The sequence below is a fragment of the Hipposideros armiger genome, unplaced genomic scaffold, assembly GCF_001890085.2.
Source record: "Hipposideros armiger isolate ML-2016 unplaced genomic scaffold, ASM189008v1 scaffold_34, whole genome shotgun sequence".
Classification (NCBI taxonomy): Eukaryota; Metazoa; Chordata; class Mammalia; order Chiroptera; family Hipposideridae; genus Hipposideros; species Hipposideros armiger.
Window position 1 is genome coordinate 494,455 of NW_017731384.1, and position 26,140 is coordinate 520,594.

A 26,140-nucleotide genomic window follows, 5' to 3' on the forward strand; every position below is an offset into this window, starting at 1 on the left:
TAAAGAACAACATTCAATGGAGCAGATTTTAAAGATCCAACTGGCTTTATTGAGCAATTCACAAATCAGGCAGCATTCTATCCAGCAAGTAGAGGATAGAAGCTGTACAAAATAGAAGGTTTTTATAGGCTGAAAGTGGGCAGGACAAGAAAGTTATTACCAAAAGCAAAGAAAGGATCCTTTCAGTCAAGGGCACTTTTCTTTGGGGGAGGGGCGGAAAGGGTCTTATTAGGCAGATTACCTCACTAGAGTTGATCAGGAAATTCCTGCTTGGTGGTTTAAAATTCCACTCCTGGGAGAGGCTGAAACTGCAATTAGGTATTTAGTTTTAGTTTTGGGGAAGTAGCATAGCGCAAGCGACTCCATTTTGGGCCTGTTCTCTCTTTCTTAACAGGTCAAAGCTGGGAACTGGGTGACTAGGAGAATGAAAACTTCTGGTCAGTTTCAATGTGTTATCCAGGTGAGAATCTCCAGCCGGCTCTTAGAAATTCAGATCTCAAGTTCTACTTACAGTATAACCATGTGTCAACAAACGAGATAAAAATAACCGTATATGTGAAAATGCTTTGCAATGTGATCAGCGCCGCCATCTTAACCTTTGTCTAAGATTTTATTCTTGGTCACAGTTAGATAAATTAACAGATTCAAATGGTCCTTGTTAAAAAAAAAAAACAACACCAAAAACCCAGCACTGCTCTATCACAACTGAATTAGCCTGTTTTAAGAGGACTCGCTAAGGAAAGCATTCACCCTAATCAATAACAAAAAAAGGTGGAAAGAAAGCAGGTTGAAAGGAAGCAGACCCAGGGAAACTGATCTCCAACAAAAGGGCCATTTCCAGAGACTGAAGGGAGGGTCCAGGTGCCCGGTAGGCGATAAGCAGGCCAAAGTTGGGGTGGCCTTGAAGACTGCAGTGGACAGACTTGGGGAGCCGGTCATGTGGAAACCCCCTCAGGATCTTCTGAGATAGGACATCACTCCCGGGACAACAAGAAGGAAAGGGGCAGCAGATCTGGAAGCGGAGCACCCCAGCCTCTTCCCAACCACAGTGGGAAACCAAACCTTCCTCCCGAGGGAGGAGACCCTTTAGACGAGACAAAGGGTCCAGGAGCCAGAGGAGACCCAGAGTGCGCGTGCGCCACGGGACGCGCGTGCGCGTGGCAGTCAGTGCCGCGGCCCGTTGTGGAGGGAGGGAAGACCGGGAAGGGAAGCGCCGGGAGCAGCGAGCCAGAAGGCTGGGGACAGCGAGCCGTGGGCCGCTCGCGAGCACCTACTAGTGGCCGGAGGAGAAGACATCCGTGGAGGCCTTGCTGCCCGGCCCTCCCCAGGGGAGGCTCGCGTTCCCGCCGCTCGCGCCTGCGCCGCCCGCCGGCCTCGGGAGCGCGCCCTCTCGCTGGTGCGCGCGCTCGCAGTCTCCGTCACCCACCAGCTCCGGCACCAGCAGCAGCACCGCCGCCACCGCCCACCTTCTGCCGCCGCCACCAGACACTTTATCCTGTGCTTTCCTCTTCTGCCCTCGCCCTCTGTCGACTACCAGGTAAGTGCGAGGCTCCGAAAGGTGCCTCCTTGTCCGCCTCCTGCTCCCCCATGTCGCCGCCCCTCGTCCCCTGCCTCAGAGATGGGTTTCCTGAGGTGAGCATTGGTCGGGGGCAACGGCGGGGGCCCCTCCCTGCGCCCTCTGTGCTCTGGCGCTAGGTTTGGGGCGGCTTGGAAAGGGACCCATGCAAGAGATGCACACACGCTTGTGAGTGTCTACGTGTGTGTGTGCGTGTGCGTGCTGGGGCTCCACACGACCCGCTTCGCGCGGACCCCGGCAGAGGTTGTGCCTACAGGGTGGGGCGCGGATGGCGGTGACCTGGGGAAGGGGGGGGGCTGCTATACACTCTCAATCGCCGCCTTTTGCCGCAATGGGCGTGTGTGTAAGTGTGTGTCGGGGGGCGCCCAATGACGACCCCCGAAATTGAACCTGTGTTCCGATTTCTCTGCTTCGGTTTGTCATCAGCCCTAAGCAAGGTGTGGATTGGGTTCTAGAAAAGATGACTCCCTGCCTGGCCCTCCCTTCACCTCCTCGGCAGCAATTGCAATGGGGTTTTCGCTGCCCCTGATTTAAGGCGGTGGCCTACCCCCTCCCCGTTTTCCTCCTTCAGAAACCCGCAGGGGACATTTGGGGGCTGGGAGTGCAATCGGGGAGTTGGGGAGGGGTCCAGGCGCTGTCACTTCAGTTGCCCTTCCCCCTGCGCGCGCCTGGCACCGAGACGCGAGCAGCGCCGTGCCCGAGAGAAGGTAGTGCGCGGAGAGATGTGGAGGCTCGGAAAGACAGGGGTCACCTGGCCTTGCGATGTGGAAGGACTCGGCAGCCGCGGATCCTGACTCGCGGGCGCTTGCAGCCGCAGCCGCTCACAGATCGGCACCAGGGCTGCAGGTGCACTTTGGGGCGGTCCCCTTTCTCTGCGCTCTGCGCCGGGCGTCCGGCGTGTGCGCTCCCTGTCGGAGGCGCGGGGCTGGCGCGCAGGGCTCGCCCCTCACTGCGGCAGTGGGTGTGGACCCGGGTGGGCGAGGAAGGGGAGGGTAGGCTGTGCCTCCTCCCACTCCCACCCCCGCTTTTTTTCCCCTCCGATCGCGAGGTGCCATCTTTTTGCGGCGTGCCATGTCTTTACGGTACCACATCAAGCCGGGTGGCTGGGCTTCGAAGGGAAAGGCGGGGACTGTCTTTAAGGGGGGGAAGGGGGGGCGCCCCGTTCAGCGCTGAAATCTTGGCATTTTGCTGCTGAGGGCTTGAGCACTGGGGGCGTTCCCCCGAGATCTTCTGGTGGCTCGCTGCTTTGTTTGTAGGGTTAACGTGATCAGCGTTGCCAGCCTGGGTTTTGCCTTTTATTTTATAAGGGTGTTTAACCAAGCCCCCCGCCCCTTCTCCCGTGTTTCGCCCCTCATTTCCGAGCCCTTTGTTAGATCTCGGGGTTTGCTGGAGTTGATGAACTCGAGTCACGGCCTCCGGGGCACGCATGGAACGGGGTTGACCCCGGCCGGCTCACTCCCAGCTCCAGGCGGCGCGGCCAGGAAGCATCCGCGGGGCCGCAGGGGTGGGATTCTAGGTCTCCGCGCGCTGTGCGGGTGTCCGCGAAGGGACAATGCCCCTCCTCACACTCGAAGTATCCTGGGGCCCATGCCCCACCAGGCTGCCCACGGAGGGGCACCGGCTACCCCCGGAAGGTGGGTGGGGGCTCGCAAGCGGGGACCCTCCCCCCTTCACACCCTGTTGCTTGGCCAGGCGGGAGAAACTGAGGAGGGGGCAGGAGGTTTCTTCGGGTGCTGTCGGCCACACCCATTTTTCCAAAGCCGACTGGGAGGGGGGCGCTAGAGGAGGGTTGCCTTGGAAACAGCACGCGTCTTGAAAACGGCCTTTGGGGCGTTACCCCGCCCCTTCCGATCCGAGAATTAGAACTCCAGGGTACCAAGAGCCGCGCCCCCTCTGGGGGCTCTGTAGGGAGACCCACAAACTGGAGCTGTTGGCTCTTCCTAATTGGCTTCCCGCGGCCACGGCCACCCAGAAAGGCGTCCCTGGTGTATTATTATTGTGGCCGAATATCACTTATCACTTAAGAGCCCTAATTCACTGCCGCCCTTAAAAAAGGGAATGAGGGGCGAGAAGTGGGGTACTGATCCCGGGCGAACAAGGCCGAGCCTTGCCCTCCTGTGATGACTCCAGTCCGCGCGTTTTTCTGGTTGATTATATCGCTGAAAACTGGCGTGAGGGCGCAGTTCTGAGAGGGACGAGCATTTTAGGGGCCGAATCATCCACACGAGCCGCGCAGATTGATCTGAATATCCGGGGAATGGCTCGGCTCGGAGTCGAGAGTTTGCCCGGGCCAGGCCAAGCCTTATCGGCTGTCGGGTCGGAGACGCGGCTCTGCTATACCTCCTCCCTAACCCCTACCCCACCCTCGCCTTCGCAGAGCGGGCCGCCACGGGCAGGTTGCTGGAAAGACTCAAGGATGGATTCGAGCATCTTTTCCCCTCTAGCCACCCTCCCCTCAAGCTGCTCGTGGGATTCTGGTTCCAGACAGAGCGAGGGGCTTGGGGCGGCCTTGGGAACCGGGAGCCTGGGGCGGGCCGCAGGCAGATGTCACCTCCTCTCGCTTGGGGGAAAGGGAACCCTGCGGGAGCGAGCGCATTTAGCCCATTGCCTGGAACAAAGCGCATTCCACGCGTTGGTGATTTCGCTCCATTTTGGGATCAGTTGGTGGCTTGGTCGGGTGCTCGGGTTTGCAAGGCCTGGGGGCTGTTAATAGAGGAATCCCGGGAGCCAGTGAATGGTCCTTCATACTCGATCAGGAAATTCCATCCCTGGCTCTGCGCGTGCTTTAACTGAACGACTTTCCCCCAGAATGTGGAGGGATGCAGGGTTTTGTGCCCACGCTCCGACTGTGGAGAGCTGAGCCAGCGGGAAACGTCCTGTCTCGGAATCCCCAGCAGGCGGCGGCTCTTTTACATCCCGGGAGACCCCACTTGGCCTCTGGAGCTCAGGAACCTCTAACTCCAAGCCCGGGGCTTGGGCTGGTGCGAGTTGAGATGGATGATGGCATCTGAGACAGCGACTGCCAGGCCTATCCCTCCAGGCCAACGTGCGCGTTCAGGCTCAACAGGACCGCTTTGAGTTTTGTCTGACCCCTGTCCCTCCAGCTGACCCGTCCCTACAACAGAAAGAGAAATACCTTTCCTATCATAATTAATTAATGTATTATTTCTCGTTTTATGATGCTGCTTATGTTTACCACCTAAGAATTGTTCATCCATTTCCCCATCTCCAAACCCTTACTCTGAATGAGTAAGTAAATTAAACGCCTCCCCACGCTACCCCAGCGCCCAGTCCGCAGTGAATCTTGAAGCCAATCAATTCCTTGACCCACATTTGCTTCTGGAACAGGTTGTGTTTACTGCAATAACCTGGCTTGACTCTTTGGGCTCCGCCTTTGGACAATTTAGGGGAGGGGTCTGTTGGCTTTGCTGTTTTTTGGATGAGTGGCAGTCCATGACTATGTGTCCCTAACCCCGAAACGGACCTGGTCTGCACACGCCCATCATGGAAAGGCACAGCTTTTAAGTGTTTTCTAGTATTAGGAACAGCTCCTGACAGAAACAAAAGAAATGGGTTATTCCCACAAATTGCAAGGAGAAAACTTAGAATTGGTTTCCTTGAGGAAGGGTCAGGTTTATTCCACTTGGAAAAGAGCTCCTTTATTGAACATGCCCTTTGCCCCACATGCCCTTTGAGGTCAGTGCCAACCTGGAGATGTAACAGGATTGTGGTGCCCTTTGTTTAGGCTGAATTTTCCTTCCACCCTTTTAGCATCAGGTCATGAAGCCCATTTGTTGGAAATTTTAAGAAATTGTGTTTCAATCCACCTTCCTTCAGCATTCACGTATACAGTTTGAGTGGCTCTGTAGCTGTGTGTATGAACAGGTGTTAATTTTCTAATTGAACACTAGATTGCGCCTTCTATTTATTTAATTAGTATCTCCCCTACTCCCACTTTGAAAAAAAATCACTCAAAAACAAAAACACCCTAGGGGCTTAATACAGTGCTAGACATACAATAGGTATTTTGACCTATACTCATTTAACAAACAAATGGATAAAATAAGAAAATGCAGGTCAAAAGGTAGAGAAGAAAAAGCAGAATGGGAGGATGGCTTTATTCAAGGTCATGGTATCAGGAAGGTTTGGGGACAAATCCAATTCAGTTTGTCCCTCATTCTGTTATCCAGATGACAGTCCGAAAGTTGCCTGTGCCCTCAATGCACCTCCATGTCCTCCCTGCCCTGCTCCCATGCCTTCAGCTTTCTCACTGCAGCACCCCTCACTTATGAGCCGACAATCTGGTCCCCTCTTCTCACCTCATCCTTCTTGGCAGAAGGGTGCAGAAGAGAGGGAAGGGGAGAGACCATACTTCACCCCAGGGGGAGGAAGACCCTGCTAAGGGGTCTTGGGGCTGCAAGTGCTCCTCGAGCCAGGAGGTCAGAGGGATGGAGGCAGGAAATCCCATTTGCCTCTGTTCCTTCCTCTTCCTCCCACCCTGCTTTTTTCATCATCCCACTTCAGAGACCCCTAGCCCCTCCCAGAAATGCCCACCTGACCGATGACTCCTATTTGCCACCCGAGGTGCTTCCACTAGTGACTTTGAGCTGGTAGGAAGAGGGTGCACCTCAGCAGGTAGGAGCCCAGCCTCACCAGCTGGACTGCAGCAGGGAGAGGAACCATGTTCCAGCTGGGACTCTCAGGTGTTTTCCTGTAAAACAGTGAGATGTCTAGAGACATTTTTTTATTTTCACAACTGGGGGAGGGTGCTACTGGCATCTAGTGGGTAGAGGCCAGGGATGCTGCTGAACATCTTACAAGGCACAGGACAGTCCCCCATATCAAAAAATGATGGCCCCCAAATATCACTAGTGCCAGAGTTGAGAAGCCGTGCTATAGAAGCATTGTTACCTTGGCACTGTTACCTTAATGGTGGCTTTCATTTCTTGAGTATCTTCTAGGAGGTACTGTTCTAAGTGCTCCCCACACGTTATCTCGTTTAATCCTCACAACAACCCCCTTATGAGCAGTGTTCTTATTATCTCTGTGTTATATTTGGGGAAACTGAAGTACAGAGAGGTTTAGTAATTCACTAAAGGTCACACAGCCAGCGAGTGTTGGCACAGGGTGTCTGATACTAGCCCCTTCCCCCTCTCAGCTAACACGTGGGCTTAATAGGCCTTTGTGGGCTAGTCTGGGAACCCAAACACAATCTGTAACATTGACCCAGTGGCATATTCTCATTCCAAAACCACTGACTCACAATGAACTTTTGCAGGAATCTATAATTGGAGCACAGCCTAAAACTCACCATTTCTGATCTGGCCTTGACACATAGAACAAGGGATTTCGCTCAATCTCTGTGCCTCTGTTTATAAAACAGCAACTGCGTTTGATTGGCTCAGAGAAGGCTGGAAATCATGATTGCGGGATCAAGGCATAGACTTAGCTAAGTTTTAGGAACATCAGAGCTTCATCTTAGGTTCTACACCTCAGAGAGGTTGAAACTTTGGCGCCCACCAATGGAACTCAGCTCTGAGCTTGGAGGGTGAGATGAGCTGGACACACATAGAAAGGACCTCATGCAAGAGTCTCAGCTTGCCCTTGGAAAAGGTGGGCCTGGCGGCTTTTCTCTCTTCCTGGGACCCAGGCTCTGGAGTAAATATTCCATTATGCTGTGGTGTTGAGGGACTGCCTGAAACGTTCCATCTACAGGACTCATTGCCACCCCACCCAGGCACAGGTGCCTCCCGCAAACGCCTGTGTAGGTGATAGGACATATACCATCCATGCCGGTCCCGCCCTCATCTCCTTGCCAAAGGGGTTGCTGTCCAAGAATTATTTTCCTGTTTCCAAGCACCATGCTCCTGCCACCTCCACTAGGTACCTTTCCTGCACAAATGGCCCCCATCTGAGTGGGAGGCAGTCCCAGGATGGTTTTGAGATTTTGGGGTGTTTTTTTTTTACTAGGAAACATTCTGTAGCTATGCAGCTAGAAGCAGCTTCCACAAAATGCAAACGTGAATGACTTGCCGGTGGAATATCTTTTTTTTTTTTTTTTGCTTTGTCGATAACTCAGCAGGCTCTGTGTGTGCCCCAATTATGGACATTATAGAATTAATCCCCAAGAAATGTATTTTGTGCCTCAGCTATGCAGGAAGGTTTGTGAGGGCAGATGGTGCTTTTTTTCTGGACAGGTCCCAGTATAGGGCAGTGTCCTGCATATAGAGAGAGGCGTTAGATTTGGCTTAGTGGTTAAGGGTGTGGACTTGAATCAGACTTCCTGGGTGCAAACCCTGGCTCCCCCACTCACTGTGGGACCAAAATTATGATGTTTAGCCTTTTGGACAGTTTTTTGTTGGCTTAACTTAGGGTACGATAGTACCTCTCTCACGGGATGCTGTCGAGTTTTAAATGGGGTGATGCAGTGCTTAGCCCAGGGCCTGGCACGTAGTAACTGCTTGGTGAATGATCTCATCGGCAGCAGCCTCAGGATTGACATTTATGATTGGATGAGTGTGCAAAGGTGTCTACTGACCCTGGTGATGGGATCAGTTGTAACAGATAAATTCTTACACTGAGGAGGGATCGAGATGAGAAGCAGGCAGCTGCCCACCTCTCCTGGAACCAGGCATTGTTGATTGTTGTTTAGGTGGAAATGGACCCCCCGAAAATCGCACACACCCATGTTTAAATGTACACACAGAGCTCTTGCCAGAGCCCAGCGGAGTGACTTATCATCTGTTGTCCCTGCTTCTGTCCTCTTCCTTCCTGAAATCCGCTCACGCCAGGAATAGACTGTGTACTCCCCATGCCTGCCTGAGCTGAACCACCCTCCCTCCCTCCCTCCCTCCCTCCTGGGAATAGAGACCTAGCTCAGCGTTTTGGGTGCAGAGATCTTTCTAGTTTACTTATTGACTACCCAGTGAGTGCTCATGGGATTGAGAAACAATGGAAGCCATGGAAGGCAGTGGAGGAGAGACTTTTACAAATGACACAATTAAGCAGAGTGTTGAAGTTGGTAAACTGGCCAGCAGGCTTCACGGTGGACAGTTGAGAGTCAAGTTGAAAATGGTACATAAAGCAAACGCGACATGTGCTGGATCCAGAGAACTTTAAACATTGAATAAGCATGGTCATAGCTGCTTAATAAGTTCAGCTTAAGAAGCCTTCTTATCCATGAAATAAAGACTAAAGAGTCGTAATACATCCGTTTTTAAAAACTCATTAAATCAGAAAATCATAAAAAATGATACTTACATATTTCAAACATTTCACATTAGCTTAAACTGGATAAATACACATTTATCCCCCTATCTTTTGATATAGGGCCCCGGCCTTCTCTTGATGTTCAGTTCAGCTGGTTGAAATTCCTTGTCTTTTTGGCCTAAGCCACACTCATCATTGCATTGTCTAGGACTTCGATCTCAGTCCCTTGGAACAGGGACTTACAGTGAGGAGTAATCTGAACGCAGAATCCCTCTAGAGTCTATTTTTTTTAATCGTCATTAACATCCCATTGGACAGTAAAAAATAATGATGTTTAAGAATCCATCTTTCATTTAGCACTCGTGTTTCATCAGTTTGCACCTTATTTAAGTTCTATGAATATTGTAACAAGTATGATGGACCTATTGATAGAATTTGGCTGGGGTAGGAGGAAGCTCTGGCTGTGGACATCAGGCTCTGTGGACCCAGCCTTGAATATCTATGGTTTTTCCTTTCTGCTTCTTACATGGTGTCAGTTAGGAGACGGCCCACTGTGGAGACTTTTGGTCATCTTCTGCCTGTCTTCCAGGACTAGCATTCACGGAGAACCCCAACTTAAGGGGGTGCTGCAAAATTCCCACCATAAGACTCCAAATAAATGTAAATTCCCAGAGTATATTAACTCCCCTTCATGAAGGAATTTTATAACAAGGTCCAACAATTAAAAAACCTTTAAGAATGAAATCTGAAGCCATTGATAATGATGTTTCATTCATGGCCCTCCCTTTGGTCCTGTCTGCTCCACTGCTAAATCAGGCATCAAAGAGAAGAGGGACATGATTATCTCTGGTCCCAGCTGCTATTTTGCCTTCTGGCCTATGGCCCAGTGTTCTGGTTTCCCGAGAAGGCTGGGTGATGTTGTCTTGGGACCTAAGTCCACAGTTGTACTACAAAAGGTCCAGGGATGTACTTTCATCCTTGTGCCCTCCTTCCCAGGGCATAAAGGATATCAGAGGATCCCTGGGTCCGTAATTGCTTGTCATGTGATCTACAGCCAACAAGACATGCTGGGAAGGACCAATTCATGGAACCATGGAACTGTGTCCTCCCCTGGGGAAAAGCTAGCTCTTCCCCCTGAATTAGAACCAGTGTTCTACATCATGTGTCAACAGAATTATCCGGGATCAAATCCAGTTCTGCCATTTTTTACAGGTCATTTCGGAGGCGCTTATTTTTTAGTTGTTCTTAATTGGACAGTGTCACCAAACCATTGTCTTACCCCATCCCCCACCCCCTGGCCTACCCCTCCAAAAGAGGCTTACTGGAGAATTCATAATCTAAAGTCAAATGCTGAAATGCCAAAAGGAAGGTTACAATTTAAAGAATCTTTTTGGTTTAAAATATATACACATATAAATATTATAATTATATATATTATATATTTATTAATAAACATAAATATATATATTTTTAAATCTGACTATTCACTACCATACTTGTTTTATGTCTGGATTTCTTCTATTGGGTTGGCTGAAAACCTAAACAGCTTTCAACTTTGGTTTAGGTAATGCATCAGAATTTAAATCAACATATATTAATAAGGCAAGCGAGGGTTGTAGGTACAAATGAAATAGTTGCGCATAGCTTGCTGCTTTGGGTCGCGGTAATGACCACGCTGCAGAATCATATAAACCTGCCTCTTTCAAAGCTGCCCGTTGCCCCGGATCACCAGGAACAGCTGTTTGGGAGAGTCACCAGCCCTTCTGCAGTCTACTTTCTGTCTCCTCTTTTCCCTAAGAACAAGGAAGTTTTACACTGGCCCCAACCCACCGTGCGCTTCTACCTCTGCTGTCGCTATCCGGCCAGCTTAGAAACGAAGGATTTCACAGAGCATCTCTAAATCTGCTTCAGTAATGGACTGATTATTCACAAACTCACCTGCACTGTCCTTAAACCTATTTAATCTTTTTCCCAGGATTAATCCTGTGGGGATAACATGCCTCCTGGACATCGCTTCATGGGTCCGGTCTTCCTCCTTCAGCTCGGAAGCCCCGCCCTTCTTAGCGGACACGGGGAGTGATGGCGGCACGCTGTTCCCTGCGGAGCGCTAATAAGGACTGAAAAAATTGAAATAAATCCCTTCCAATGTCACTAAAGTGCTATAAATAATTATGAACCAATGTTTGATGTCTGATGGGAAATGCAGGGAAAAGAAATTTTTAACTGGCAGGTTTTGTGCTATAAGTTGACAATCTGGGCCAAGTTAAAAAAAAAAAACTTTTAAAAAGATCTCATCCTTTATTGTCGGCAAGACTGAATTCCAGAAGTTGGGCATCTCCTCATTTTGTGGGCCTCCCTTATCACCCACTGCTTGGGCTTGCCAAGCCCTGAATTTAATTGCAACCTTACCTTCCTATTTACCAACTAAGAGACTTGTGGCAAAGATTGAAGATTTCCTGATATAATGTTACATGTCAATTACACCGCAACAAAAAAATTATCCTAGTGAATGGACAGAAAAATAAGATTTTCTGTGCCTTCATTTTTCCATCTGTAAAATGGGAATTATGCAATCCCCCCCCACACACACACTCAAAATGGAGGATAATGTGGCCTCTCTTCTCATGGGATAGTCACAGAACTGAAATAAAACAATCTAGAGAATTCCTTTGAGCTTCTCAGAAGACAAGTGCCACACGGAGGCACTTCTTGAACACTGGTATGCCTCCTGGGAGCCAGTCAGGTGCCTGATGTGAAGTCTTTCATGGGTTTGGTGGAGCCTGATGCCTGAAATAGTGCAGCTGCCACCACCTCCCTCAGCAATAGCCAGACAGTGCAGGCTAGTTCCCAGGGGTGAGTGCCCATGAGCAGAGCATGGACGGAAGGCCTGGTCTAGCCTGCACTGGCCTTGTCTGTTCCCTTTTGGGGAAAGGAGGCCCAAAGCCAGGGTGCAGGACAGTAAGTAGGGGTGCTTTTAATGCCACCTCAAGTGATGTCCTGCCCTGTCAATGCCAGCTTCTCCGGAGAAGGGCTAGGACTTCCTTGACTTGTGTTGTGACTCTCTGTGGAATTTCCTGGGAGCCTTTCCGTTTTCTCGGGGGTTTCAGTTTCCTCCTAATCAGACAGGGACTTGGTGCAGAATCTCATATTCTAATTATGCCCAGGGGCAGCCTCTTCCTGCCACTCAGTGTTTATCACATGACGGGAATCGATTAAGGCAAGAGTGATTAAATTAAAGGCCAGAGTTGACTTTGATGGTAATACTCTGATGGCTGTGTGGTGGCGAAAGGCCCCATGAAGCCTCATTAATTGAGCCGCTTACACTTGGAATTTGAACTGAGCTGGAGCTGGGCTGTGGTCTGTTTGCCTCTGCCCTGTGGATGGAGGGTATCTCGTGCTTGTGGATGATAGGAAGTGTTTTAGGGCATGTGGGTCACCCCACCCTGACAACAGCCCCTCACTCTACAGCATGGCTGGCCTTGAACACTGGTCTTGGGTGTCTAGTGGCCCGACATCATCAACCCTTGCTTACCCTGCTCTCCCCAAAGCTGCTCTCATTATGTCCTGGTCCCCTCCACTCTGGTCATTAGAACCTGCCATCTTCCAATCCCGTGCGGCAAATCTTGGAGTCTTGAATGCTTCTCCTCCATCTACATCTTGGAATAGACTTAACCATCAGTTTCTTCCCCCTAGACATGGCTTGGACTTGCCCCTTCCCTTTCTAGTTCCATCTTCGCCAGCTCTAAAAGGAGCACAAGCATTATCACATCACCCTCGATCATTATGGAAACAAAAATGAATTGTTACTAATTGCAATTCTGAAATCCATATCCAGTTCATTTTTCAGACCATTGCCAAGCTCTTCTGCCCAGAGTAGCCCTGCATCCGCCCTGCTTTCGTCCAAGCATGAGTCCACGACTGAGTTCTCTGTCCCTTGCTAGGCCAAGACCCATCTTGCACAGCCTGCCCAGGTCCCCGTGCCTGGGCTCAGCCTCCCTGTCCAGTTCTACTGGTCCAGTCCCACTGCTGGCCAGCCTGCCTTTTGGTTCCTTTGTAGGCATCATGTTCTCTCTGCCCCTGGCTCACCGATGGTACCCTCTCGTTTTCCCTCCCCCTGTTTAAATCATCCTGACTTTTCCCCAGCCTCTCTCCCGCCTGAAGCCTTCTCCAGATGTTGCCTTCAACAAAATCTGGAGGCCTCTACACATTTCATCTCTCACCAGTCATCAGTACTGCAGTGGTTAATGCTTAATTGTTTTCCCTCTTGCCTTGAGTGCAGGCCTCATCTCCCCACAGGCTGTAGGTCCTTTGAGGGCCAGGCTTCTATCTTACGTGGCTTTGCTGCTCCCCTGGGTGTCTTGCCTGGTCACAGAGCTGGGCACATACACAGCTCAAAATAATTACTCTCAATTCATGCAATTGCATACTAATAAATCAAACAGGTTCACATTAGATGAGTTTTACCTATTTAAAGAAAGTAAGTTCTCTGCCTACGAGTATACAGTTCCATTGCCCTATACTCGAAAATAACGAAAATCACGTTGCCTTTAACATTGTCTATAATTGCTTTGTGCCACTTCAGACCAATTTAACATGCTCCCTGCTTGTCCAAATTAGTTTTGCTGTATGAAGGTGCTGATAATAATGGTAGTAGCAGGTTGCATTTATTTTACTAAAAACATGGCCTCATGTAACCCTCCTGCCCGAGGCACGGATTCTCATCCTCATTGTGCAGAGGAGCAAACTGAGGCCCAGGGATGTCACAGCTGGGGAGAAGCCCGATGGCGCCTCAGCCCAGGACCTCGCCTTGCTACCTCTGTGCCCTCAGAGCCTCCCCTCTGGTTCCACTCTCCGCGCCGTAGACGTGTCTTTAGTGCTAATAACTGGGAAAGCTGTGCCCTCCAGCCCCTGTGAATGGGTCCTGTGTAACATGAGCCTGGAGAAAGTATTTTAAACCGAAAGCTAGTCTCTAAACTGGGCTGCTGCTTCATGGCCCCGGTGACGGCAGAACCAAATTTAGTGTTGTGGGCAGGTCCACGCTTATCGAATAGAGAAGCTCATTTTCTTCCAGCTCACACAAAGCATGACAAATGTTCACAGCCGCTGCACTTCCATGGAGGGCTACCTGTGACTGATGAGGCGGGAAAGTGTGGCCAAGAGGAACCCGGGATATAAACTCAGGGAAGAGAACATTCAGGTTCCCAGGCAGTATCTACAGGGAGAAATTTCATTCAAAGTGGGCGGTGTCCTTGGGCAAGACAGAGGAAGTAAGGCCCCTGATGTTAGGAAAAAGGGTCACAGAGGGAGGAGAGGAGGGTGGGGGCTGAGCCTGCATCACCCAGCCTCCTCGGGTACTTCTCCATCCCTCTTACTCAACAATCCACTTTATTTTCCCCCGAAACCTATACCAGGGTGTCCCACGGTTGGCCTGGGAGAAGTGGGAGTGATGGGGACAGAGAAGAGAGGGGCTCAAACAGGGGAAGTTGGGTCATGCATTCCACGTTACTTAGAATTTGCATCCTCACCAGGCTTTTTCATGGTATCGAAACACCTTACCCACAGCCCTGTCATCTAACGAAAACAACAGTTATTTCTCAGTTCTGTTCTTGCCTCCCACCTTCTCCCCTACATTTAAAAAAAAATCCACCAGCTGTAAAGCCAAGATACCATATGTAAGATCCCGCCCTAGTTTCTGTTTTGTTGAATTTTTTTGGAGGGGGAGGAGGGATCATTTCAGTCTATAAATTGTATTCAGGGTGAGTAGCGAGTGTTTCTTCAAGAAAATTCTTGAAAGCACTCCAGACTGAATGATGGGGCCACCTGGAGGAACATCGGCCCTGAGCACAAGTCAGCTTTGCACCCGCAGGTCTGGGTGGGAGCTGTAGGGTGTGGGTCTTTTGCACACAGCCCTGGATGCAAAGTTAGGAGCATGGGGTGCTGGACCGGGCAGCTGTCAAATCAAATGTCAGTCACTGGCTGGACAGCCATGGGCATGCTGGTCACATCTGTGCCCCTGGGTGCAGGGGCCTCATCATCAAAGGCTATGGCCACATAATAGACACCAGACCCTAAGTCACTGGGACTCCACAGCTGAGGCTGCTGGGATTGCCACCCTCTAGTGCAGCGGTTCTCAACCTGTGGGTCACGACCCCTTTGGGGGTCGAACGACCCTTTCACAGGGGTCGCCTAAGACCATCAGAAAACAAAAAGATATTTACATTACGATTCATAACAGTAGCAAAATTAGTTAGAGTAACAACAAAAATAATTTTATGGTTGGGTGTCACCACCACATGAGGAACTGTATTAAGGGGTCACGGCATTAGGAAGGTTGAGAACTGCTGCTCTAGTGGAACAAACCTTGTCTCCATGGGGCCCAAAGTTTGCAAAGAACACGGGACAATCTGGCTTTCTGGATGCGCTAATATTGTTCTAGTTTGGACTAATTAGGGAATGGTCGATTAAATACTTGAGTCATTTTAACACTCTTACTTGGACGTCAACCTCTAGGTGTTTGGGAGAGGGGAGTAATGTGGGAACAGTAACACATAAGTACGGGGATGGCCTCCCATTTGGGCGGCCTATGGAGTGTGACTTCAGGATGCTGGGAGATCTCCGCTTTCCCTGGGTTACTAACAAGCAGATAGTACTTTACTGTTTACATGATCTCATTTAATTCTTGATGTGAACCTGTGAGTTAAGAATTATTTTCCCTTTTGCAGATCAGGAAACCGAGGTTCAGGGAGACTAAGCAGGGTTCAGGAAAGTTAAGTGGCACCTGAAATCACACGGCTATTTTGAGGCCAGTGGGGGATTTGCATCCAGGATTTCTGCTTCTGAAGCCCGGACTGCAGCTCTCCAGAGCCAACCTTATCCTTGCTGGTTACACAATAAAACACCGGTCATTGTTTTAGCCTGAGGAGTCCTACCACTTGTTAAACGCCAGTGTCTGTACAGGAGGAAAAGAAGAGAGACACTGCTTTCTCCCCCTAAGGATGAAGAAAAAAGTTGTTTGATTTTTTTTTTTTTTGATGAGGCAGAGACCTGATATTTTAGCTTGAGGACTTGTACGTTAGGATACAACAATGAAGAGGTTGCTTTCTCCTCTTAAAAAAATTCTATTCTTCATAAGATGTGTTTGGGAGGTGGGCATAATTTGTGCCAAAATGTGTTCCCTGTGCCCTAGTAATGGGGACCAGGAGGCAGCTGCAGGTGAAGGGAAAAATCAGTGTCCAGGAAACCCACTCTGGGCGGGACCAGTGGGTTTGCCCTGCCAGGTCTCCCAGGAGGTGAAGGCTCCAAAGTGTGACTCTGGGGACAGAGACTTGTCTCCCCATCACCCCCATTTCCAGGGACCTGGAAGACACAGAAAGAGAAAAAAACTTCCATCATGTTAAGGTAGACGTGGCTAAGTAACACATCTTGTAATACAAGTTATTTTTTCCCTAACTAAAGGCTAAAAATGGTTGCTAGAATTTCAAGATAATTAGTAAATTAATTGAGTTTCTCTCTACACTACTTGTTTCAAAGCCAACTGATTAAAATTTTCTGCTTTCACATTACTACCACCCATTATTTTGTGTTTCACTTCCACAATTTTGTCTGATTCCACTTTTTTGGGCCTCGCTGGGAGACTGGGCTCCCTGATGCATCCACCTGTTGGGTGATGTTTTATTCATCTGTATGTGTCCTCAGTGCCTGGCACAGCGCATGGCACAGAATAAATGCTCAGTAATTGTTTAATGAATGAGTAAATGGATTAGTGAATTCAATACTGATTAAAACTTCAGGCCTTCCATAAAGAGACCTGATAACAGGTGCATGACTTGTGTATTTGTTCATCCTTCTACCTTCCTGGAGGGTGGACAAGTACAGGTCTGTATTTGGAGTTTTGAGTAATAAAAATGGAAAGACATGCACTATTTGCCATAATCTTTTAAAAAGTTACGTTTTCAGATTAATCCGAGCCTTCAGATTCTCCTGAAAGCCGGAAGGCCACCGTAAATCATGAGCCCTACTTCCAAGACAAAAAACCTTGATGAGCAGGGTTGGGTCTGTGGCCTATTCCCTGCACATACCAGGAAGGGGTGGTGAGCGGTCGAAGGTAAAGCACTTAAGTCTCTGCCATCTCAGCTCAGGGCAGGCTGTCAGAATTAGCAAATGAAAACACAGATGCCCAGTTACATTTGGATTTCAAATGAATAGCAATTGTATTTTTAGTATGCGTGTAGTAGGCTACAAAAATGTCCCCCAACGATATCAGGTCCTAGTCCCCAGAACCTGTGAATGTGACCTTATTTGGGTACAGGTTCTTGCCAATGTGATTAAATTAAGGGTCTTGAAATGAGATTGTCCTGTATTATGTGGGCAGGTCCGAAATGCAATCACATGTGTCCTTAGAAGAGCCAGGCAGAGAGAGATTAAAAACATGGAAGAGACGCCGAGGCAATTATGGAGGCAGACTGAGGTGAAGTGGACGCTGACAGCCACCGGAAGCTGGAAGAGGCAAGCAAAGGCTTTTCTCCTAGAGCTCCCAGAGGGAGTGTGGCCCTGCCAACGCCTTGATTTCGGCCCAGTGATACTGATTTTGGACCTCTGGCCTCCAGGATGATGGAAGAATAAATAACAGTTGTTTTAAGCCACTCTGTTTGTGGCAATTTGTTATAGCAGCCACAGAAAAATTACTAATACAATAAGTATGTCCCATGCAATCTTTGGACATACTTAACACACACACACAAAATTATTTGTTATGTGTCTGAAATTTAAATTTAAACTGGGTATCTTGTATTTTATCTGGCCACGCTAATTCTCCGGGCCAAAGAAAGGGGCTTTTGAAATTTGCAAGAAGGCTGGTTGAGGCTGTCAGGAAAGGGACTTCCTGATGCCAGGAGTCTTTGTAAGCACAGTCAACTGAACCAATTTGAACTTTAATAACTACCCTCTGGTCCAAAAGAGGGGGAGCAATTAGGTGTTAATGATTTATTCTTTCAGCAGTCATTTGAGCACTTCCTATAAAACAGAAGCTCTGGGTAAGGGTGGAGGAGTTAGGCATTAATCCGGCCCATCTAGGCTAAGTCACAAGCCGTGCCAGATAAATCATGTGAAATGTTGCCATTAACAGAGCTCGGGTGATTCTGTGGTGCATTTCTGATCCCTCGGCTGCCCCTGGGAATCTCGCACCCTTTCACTGCAGGCTGGTGGGGCCCCAGCACAGCAGCCTGGTCATTCCTGGTTGCCGAAGGAGAGGACTTTGCAGCAGACCTGAAGTGAAGGGAGGGGCAGATGTGGCAGGAACGTGCTGGCTCTGGATTCCCAGAAGGAGCTTTTAATGGAAGTAGGTGCCAAATGTCTTCATCATTTCCTGTCGATAGCACTCCAAAATGAGTGGGACAAGGGGCAAATGTTAAAGATACACATGGCCATTCTCCCCTGCAAAGTCAGCTGCCCCCGTGCCAGGACTTCCTAGGCTTAGGCTCCAGGCGGGGCTCAGTCGCACCTTTCACTGTTGTCTGGTACCTTTGTCACTGCTGGGCCATGTTCCTCTCACTTACCATTGGGCTCTGACACCTGGACAGGCCCTGGACCCTCAGACTTTTTTTTTTAATATTTCTTTTTTTTTTTTTAAGATTTTATTGGGGAATTGGGGGAGAGAACAGCATTGGGGAATCTGGGAAGGGGAACAGACAAGTTGCCGTCCTTTTGTTCTTCAGTCTAGTTGTAGAGGACGTTGCTTCGCTGGCCCATGTTGGTATTATGATCACTGCGTTCTTCCCAGCTGAGGCAGTTGATCACCAGCCATTGGATGGCCACTCACGGCAGCTCACAGCAGCTCTCGCTGGCTGCCGGCCACTCATGGTAGCTCACGGCAGTCCACTGCAGCCCCACTGCAGCCTACACCGTCACCAGCGACTCACGGCAGCCCAGCTCCAGGTCGAGCTGTTGTTCACCATCTTAGCTGTAGAGGGTGCAGCATCACTGGCCCTCAGGTGGGATCTGAACCAGTGGCCCTGCTGCTCAGAGCTTGTGCTCCCAAGCCAACTTTTAACCAACGAGCCACTCGGCCGGCCCCCTCAGACTTTTAATGATGCTCCCAGAATCCATAGTGGTAGAGCTTTGGGACATTCAGAACAGGCAGGGGTTCCTAGAACACCCCAGAATTGTCCCAGATGCTTTACCCAAATACCCATGCCTGGAAAAAGAGAAAGAGAGGTAGTTTACAGGGAAAAGAAAGTGGGTGGGTGGGTGGGAGGAAAACTAAACATGAAAAGATGCTTGACCTCACCCATAATGAAAGGACTGCTGATAAAACCATAGTGAGAGGCCACTGTTCATGATCAGGAGGGATGGTGACTTGAGGCTGGGCTAGGTGGGCAGGGACGGGAGACATCATTTTCATTCTATACTCTGTTCTACTTAACTTTTTTACCACGTACATATTGCTTTTTTTTTTAAAAAAAAAGACAAAGTCGTATATATGCTCTGGCCCCAGCTCACTTGAAAAGGATTGAAACATCTGGAAGGTTCTTTCAGAGGCTCCCCAGGTGATATGGGTGTACATGACACCGCCTGATGGAGAAGCTGTGAGCTGGCCTCACCCTCTCCTTTCACAGAGGGGACCGAAGCTCTGTCACTAGGCCTTGGTGGGCTGGCCTAGGCACTTCACCGCCATAGGCAGAGGACCCTTCCAGATGAGCTGTGGGAATAGAACTTACTCTGTGTGTGTGTGTGTGTGTGTGTGTGTGTGTGTGTGTGTGTGTGTGTGTGTGTAGCTCGTATACAGTACATAATGGAACACAGGGCACCTTTCGGAGTGCTCTTGTGGAAGTAGAGGTGGATGAGGTAAGAGGACAAGGGAGGGAAGGCCGGCTACTGTGTCATTTAAGTGTCTAATCCTTGTTGTGGTTTGTGACTACCCAGACAAGGCCATGAGCCACGGTGGTACCCAGAGGGCCTGGTAACATGATTCCAAGGGAGAACCCCGTGGACCAGTTTCCTGAGGCCAGGCTGGGTGATGTGCCACTTTATGATTTTAATGCCCAATCTTTTTATATCAAAAACAACCTTAATGCTATTTTTTTCTCTTAGTGCTTTCACACATATGACCTCATTTCATCCTCCCAGCCACTCCAAGCTGGGTGGTAGCACTTCCTGTTTGGAAATGGAAGACAGGGAAGCTGCCATTCCAGAACCTGGGCCCTCAGCAGTGGGGACAAGGGTGGGACGCTGTCTGGTCTCAGTCCTGCCTTGGAGCCGGGGCCTGTCTCCTGGCCTGGCACCTTGCCTGTCTCTTCTGCGGTAACTTCCGTGATGCATATTCCATACCCTGCTCCCAAGGCCTTTCTGGAAGGACAGAGGGCACAGCCCTAAGACCTTGCTCTATGGGGGACACTCCCCACACCCAGAGAAGCAATAAGGCACTTCTAGTCTTCTCTTTCAGATACAGGGCAGCAGTCCTCAGAGAGGTTCCAGCCAATCCTCTAAGGGCCTCATTTCAGTTTTAATGACTGGGTTGTCCCGTGGACTTCCCACCGAGGGGCTGACGGGTACAGCCATGCCAAGATGGTAGGCGTCCGAGCGTCTCTCACTGTTTGTTAGTTAAGCTTCACTCTGCTTGACCTGCAGGACCTAGAGCTCCCAGAACCAAGGAGGTGGAAGAACTGCCAGAGGCCTGTTTGGTCCTAACCCCTGCCCATACCTCTATTTCTGCCTTCCTGACAGTCACCCCAACTTCCTCATGGTGGCGGCACACAGCCTCATCAACCACCTGACAAGGGGACTGGGAGGGAAGAGAAAGGAAGGGCCACAAGAGAAAGATGAAAGTGTTGGGAGCAGTCCCCAAACATGTGACACCCTTAGAATGAATCACCCACTTTCCCTCCAGCCACCTTTTCTCCCCCTCGCAAGACCCCCACACACACACTTCTCCCCACACTTCCCCTTTCTGAGGTTATAATGAGAAAAATCCACAGAGGTGCCAGCACGAAGTGTTAAGAACCATGAGTTTGGCATTTTAACAGATTCCAGAGCCACTAGAGAAATGAAGTGACAGCCCAGAGAGGTAAGGTGACCTCCCCCAGAGTCACACAGCAAGTTTATGGCAAAGCTGGGTTACCGCATGTCCCCTCCTCCCCATGCAGATCCCTTCCTGTGCCCACATCGCCTCTGTCCAATGGCTGGGGCACCTGGAGGGGGACCCTCAGACCCACCTGGCCAGTTGGATCAACTGGTGGTGGAGGTCTGGCCAGGAAGCACCAGGATGTGAGATCCTAAGAAATGGAGGTGAAGCCTCTCAGATGACGGCAGCTAGTTGCTGGGAATACGGTCCGATTTACAGTTGTGTTCCCTTCCCAGCTTTCCAGAACATTCCCACTTTCTTCCATAGGTGAAGCCCTCTCCTTTGGTCTCCTCCCAGGGATCATTTGTCATTGCAGAGAGTGTGAGCTCTGCCTCCAGGGGATCAGATCAGTCTGTGTTGACTAAGCAACACTGAGGCCCAGTGTTACCCCTTGTAGGAGCCAGGCAGGAGCTAGAGCTGTCTAATGCCTGGTGACTAGGACTTGCCCTCAAGGAGAAAAAACAAAAACAAAAACAGAATTACATCTCTTGAAGAATGGCTGGAGGCGGGGTAAGTTTCCTTCCACTAAAGCACCCTGGCTGAACTATCTTTGCTCCCTTTGAAGGCAAAAGCATACGCCCTGTTTAAAAATGAATGCTAATTTTCCTAGAGAATAGCCACAATTCCTGGAGGAGGCATGCGTGTCCCTAATGGAACAGTCTTCCTCTGGGTGAGCAACCATTTGCTCTTCCCTCAGCCTACTTAACGGAAGCAACATTTGTTGCTGGAAAATAAATCAATTAGGTTAGTGAGGATTGTCTTGTCCACGGAGATATCATGCTGTGTAGGAAAGAGCTACAGAGCCGCCAGCCCACTCGACCCACCCATGTGATGAATCCCAGGAGATCTTGGAGAGGTCTGATTCCAGAGTCCTTCATTTTTCGGTCCACTTTAGCCATTTCTCCCTTACTCTCTGCTGGAGTCACCTTCTTTTTCTTTTCCAAAGTCAGCCATCCCACTAGTAACACAAAAGCTGTTGTATGAGGTCCGCCAAGGTCATCTCTCCCTACACCTGCCTGGCCTATTCTTAGCCACTTAAACAATTTGCCCCAAGTGTTGTTTTAACCATTTTATCATTATCATGTCTTACTCAAGAAACAGACATGAAATGCAATTTACCCACTGCTTCCCGCCCTCCTGGACTGTGGATGAGATGTGGTAGAAAGGGCCCAAGCCTTGGAGGAGGGCTGACTGGAGTTGGCTCTTGGCTGTCGCCTCCTAGCTGTGTGACCTTGGGTGAGTAGCTCAATCTCTCTGAGCCTGGTTCCTCATCAGAAAAATGGGAATAATAACCCCTCTCTTTCATGGCTGCTGTAAGGCGTGGCAGTGATGTGTAAAGTGCAGAGCACACTGCATGAGATGCCCTGCCATAGTAGATGATGTAGTGACCTGGAAACATGCCTCTGTTTTAGGAAGCTTCTAGAGGGTGGGCTGCAAAACTGAAGGGGGCTTACAGAGGGGCTCACTTTCTACTTTCTGCACTTGCAATTTGTTTCCAAATTCAATAGGTGCATATTTCATTTGTTGTGTAGTTGAAATTTTTTATTACATAAATAATATATGAATAGATTCTCATTATCAAAAATTCTGACAGCAGCATGAATTACTTTTATAATCAGGAAAAAGTACAGTCATTTTGAAAAACCCCATCTCATCAACTCCATTTTCCCCGTGTGTTTGAGTTTTTGCTGCTCCCTCCCCCTGCCCTGCTAGCACTAACTGCTAACCACTCAGGCCCCGCCTGTTCCCAGCTCCCTCCACCTGGCCTAGGGGCACTTCCCCTGGAGATGGGCCTTCTTGGATTGATAGATTCCCCTGCATCAAGCCTGCCAGGACTCACTGCAGCGGTTCTCAACCTTCCTAATGTTGCGTGACCCCTTAATACAGTTCCTCATGTTGTGGTGACCCCCAACCATAAAATTATTTTCGTTGCTACTCTATAACTGTAATTTTGCTACTGTTATGAATCGTAATGTAAATACCTTTTTGTTTTCCGATGGTCTTAGGCGACCCCTGTGAAAGGGTCGTTCAACCCCCAAAGGGGTTGTGACCCACAGGTTGAGAACGGCTGCACTAGAGGGAACTACATCCCCCTACCTGCCGTCCTCCCAGCACCCTCAACCCTCCCCGAGGCCAGAGCCCTCATCCTGGCCCCTACCCTGCAGAGGACGCTGGAACTTTCCTCAGACCTGGCGCTGAGGGCTCTGCCCCGGGGTTAGTTCCCAGGACCGGACCCACAATCGACCTTGTGGGAGCTGGCTTTCGTTACTCTGCCTCGGTTACTCTGCCTCCGTGTTGTGTTTCTTTCCTCCCTCTCCGCACCATCCTCCCCTGCTGGGCTCCAGTGGAGGCAGGTGGGCTCCCTGCTCGGAAGGGCTTAAAGGGGCTCCAGATGGGCCTGGTGGCTCAAAGCAACGAAGGTCCGTCTCGGACACATCCTCTGTTACTAGGCCTTCATGGGCTAGCCTGGGCACCTGCTGCCTTAGACAAGGAACCTTCCGGATGAGTGATAGGTAGAGAACACTGCTGCCAGGCTGTTCTTCTTGGGCGCGGTCCATACCTGCAGCCACTGTACGGATCCTAAGCCTTGGGTTCCTTGTTGGGTGTTTTGTGTGAGGGGATGACTATGGCTTTTCCCCGAGCCCTCTGCTGTCCTGCCTCCTGACACTGTTGACCAGCTGCAGGGCTGGAGTCGGCAGTGATGATGGTAACAAATTGTTTATGGCTGATAGGAGCTCTTGGTTCATCTCATTTCATCTCTGAATCACCCCATTGAGTTTGCAGATGTCCTTCCATTTTTTTCACCTGGGGAAACAGGCTCAGAGCAGTTAGGTAATCTTTCCACAGTCCCTCAGCTCTAAGGGCCACACTCAGCAGTGCAGTGGCCCCACCCATTCTTGGCCTGGACTTGCTCTAGCTTGAGCACTGCTGCCTTGAAGGGGGCCTCATCTCCCCAGCCTGACTTCCTGTCTGGCGGCTCCAACACTGTGCCACTTTCAGTGGCTCACCTCTGCCCCCTCACCCTCCCCTGTCCTCCAAGGACACCAGACCGGGGCACTCTGGCAAGGTGAGGGGTAGCTGCACAGATCCCATCACCCCCAAACACCTCCCAGTGCCTGGGCATCTACAGACCTGCCCTCTTCAGTCACCCCGTAACCCACAGAGGACATATCTGAAGTCCCCGAGAGAGCCGGGTGGGTCTGCAGAACCCAGCTAGCAGCAGAGCCTTTATCCCATCCCGCCCCGCCCTTCAATGCTGGTTAGCACCTGACACACTGTGCATACTTAATAATAATTAAATTCACAATGAACATCAAAAAGGCCAGCATGTGGTAAATATATGCATCTTTGCACAATTGTTACACAGCAGATGAACAAGCCATTAACAGTTAATAAGGAGTACATCTGAATGCAAGAAAAATCTGATTGCAAAGATTTTTGCTCCTTCCTTCCCTCCCCAGACTTTTAAATGAAAGTTTAGGGATAATTTTCCTTCTGTTGTCCTTGTACTAGGATTTGTAATGAAAAGAACTGGGACAAGAACCTTCGTGTGCTTCTTCGTTTGGATGTGGGCATAAACTTGGAGTGTTTCTCCCTTGGTGAGAGCTGGTGCAGAGCTGGCCGTGGGACGTTTTGTCTCCTGGAACGGCCAATCAACATCCGTTGCAGAAAAATTCTCTTCTCCAGACCCAGAGCCAAAGCCCTGGCAGCCATTTTAGGAGTGTGTCCTAAAGGACAAACTGGGTCAAAGAATGGAGGCTGCTTAGCATGCTGGGAGCACACCAGCTCCTCCTCCCCTTCACAACCCCATCAGGACAGTGTGCCCCGGAGGAAGCAGGCGCCTGGCCTGGGGTCACCAGGCTGGGGGGAAAGCTGAGGGGTTTGAGGATTCCTTACTTAATTGGGTGACAGTAAATTGCTTGTTAGCCCAGAGGACAAGGTGCAGAGAGCCCGAACCAGCATGATGTCACCCAGTGCCCACAAGGGACTGGCTCTGGGGAGGCCCCAGCCAATGATAGTGTCTTGTGGGAGTGTGGGCCCACTGTGGCCAGATCATCCCAACTGTTCAAGAGAAATCAGAAATTGTACTTTGATTAAATATCCCTATTTTCCAGTGCAGGTTGCTAATTTAGAAGTTTTGAAACCCTGTGATATGCTCATGGGCTACTTGGTTTAAACTCTATGTGGAGGAATTCAAGCTAGACTGCAGGAAGAACTTCCTCTGGTGGTGATTTTCAGACCTTGGGGAAAGGGGGTGTGGTGTGTCTTTGGGGGATTCTGGTGCCATCCTATTGGAAGTAAGGAGCAGGGACTCGAAGCTTCCCGGAGGGAGATTCAAAGCACCTAAGTCCATGACCCTCCGCAAATGTTTTTTGACTGACACTCCGAGTCCTCTCTTTGACTCTGTATAATGGCTGACTCTGGGCCACTCTGTGACTCTCATTTCAAAGGCCTTCCTTATATTTTGCTCTTTGAGGGTTCCTTTCATCTGATGCTTGTTGGTTGCCATCTTCTAACTAAAGATGTTTTACGAAAATTCCCAAAATGTCCATACAATTTACGCCTTAAAGTTTGAAAAGGTCTAGCATGTCCAGTTGAATGCCTGTGATGTGCCAGGTACCAGGCTCCTTGGGGACCACTCAGCCCTGGGCCTTGAGAAGCTCAGAGTCCAGCTAGGGAAGAAACACACACACACACGTACACTGCGGTTTCATAAGTCAGTTTTATATGTACAATAATATGTACAATAAGAGTATTATGTTATTTTGTTGAGGCATCTTGACACCCAAAGGTCTCTTAAAAGAGTGGACACCTAGATGGCAGATAACAGATGTTATCGGAAGCCTTCTCTCCAGCATCAGTTGTCTTCTATCATGATCAGGGTTTTTCACTGAGATCAGGATGGGGACCGGAACCCCACCAGGAAGTCAGGTCGGGCTAGACTTCCATCAGGAAACACTTCTGGGGCCAGAAGCAAAGAAGGGAGTTAACTGAACTCAGTCCCGATCCTGACTTGGACTCAGGTCAAGCAAAATGATCAAAGGAGTCAGCAAAAGGCGAGTCAGAGAGACGGTGGCTAAACCAGCACCTTCCAGGGAGCCGTGTGCTGGACCCTGGAGCCAGGATTCATCCTGCCACTCATTAGCTGTTGACCTTGAGCCAAGGCCTTTAACCCCTTGGAGCCTCTGTGTGTCCTTACCTATAAATGGGGATGGGGGTGGAGGAGGGGGAGTAGT

At 49.8% G+C, this 26,140-nt stretch overlaps 1 protein-coding gene across 15 annotated transcripts in view; it reads left to right on the plus strand.

Annotated features, from left to right (window-relative positions):
* Nucleotides 1-1,204: 1,204 nt before the first annotated feature.
* MAPT (microtubule associated protein tau) overlaps nt 1,205-26,140 on the plus strand; it is a 95,173-nt gene continuing 70,237 nt past the window's right edge. For 3 of the 15 annotated variants that reach the window (XM_019637730.1, XM_019637734.1, XM_019637728.1), the window contains exon 1: nt 1,221-1,537. The gene's annotated coding sequence lies outside the window, so the exon portion shown is untranslated. Of the gene's footprint in view, nt 1,538-17,885; nt 18,123-26,140 lie in introns of those variants that run through there. The other 12 variants (XM_019637729.1, XM_019637731.1, XM_019637723.1 and 9 more) reach the window with 11 other exon arrangements.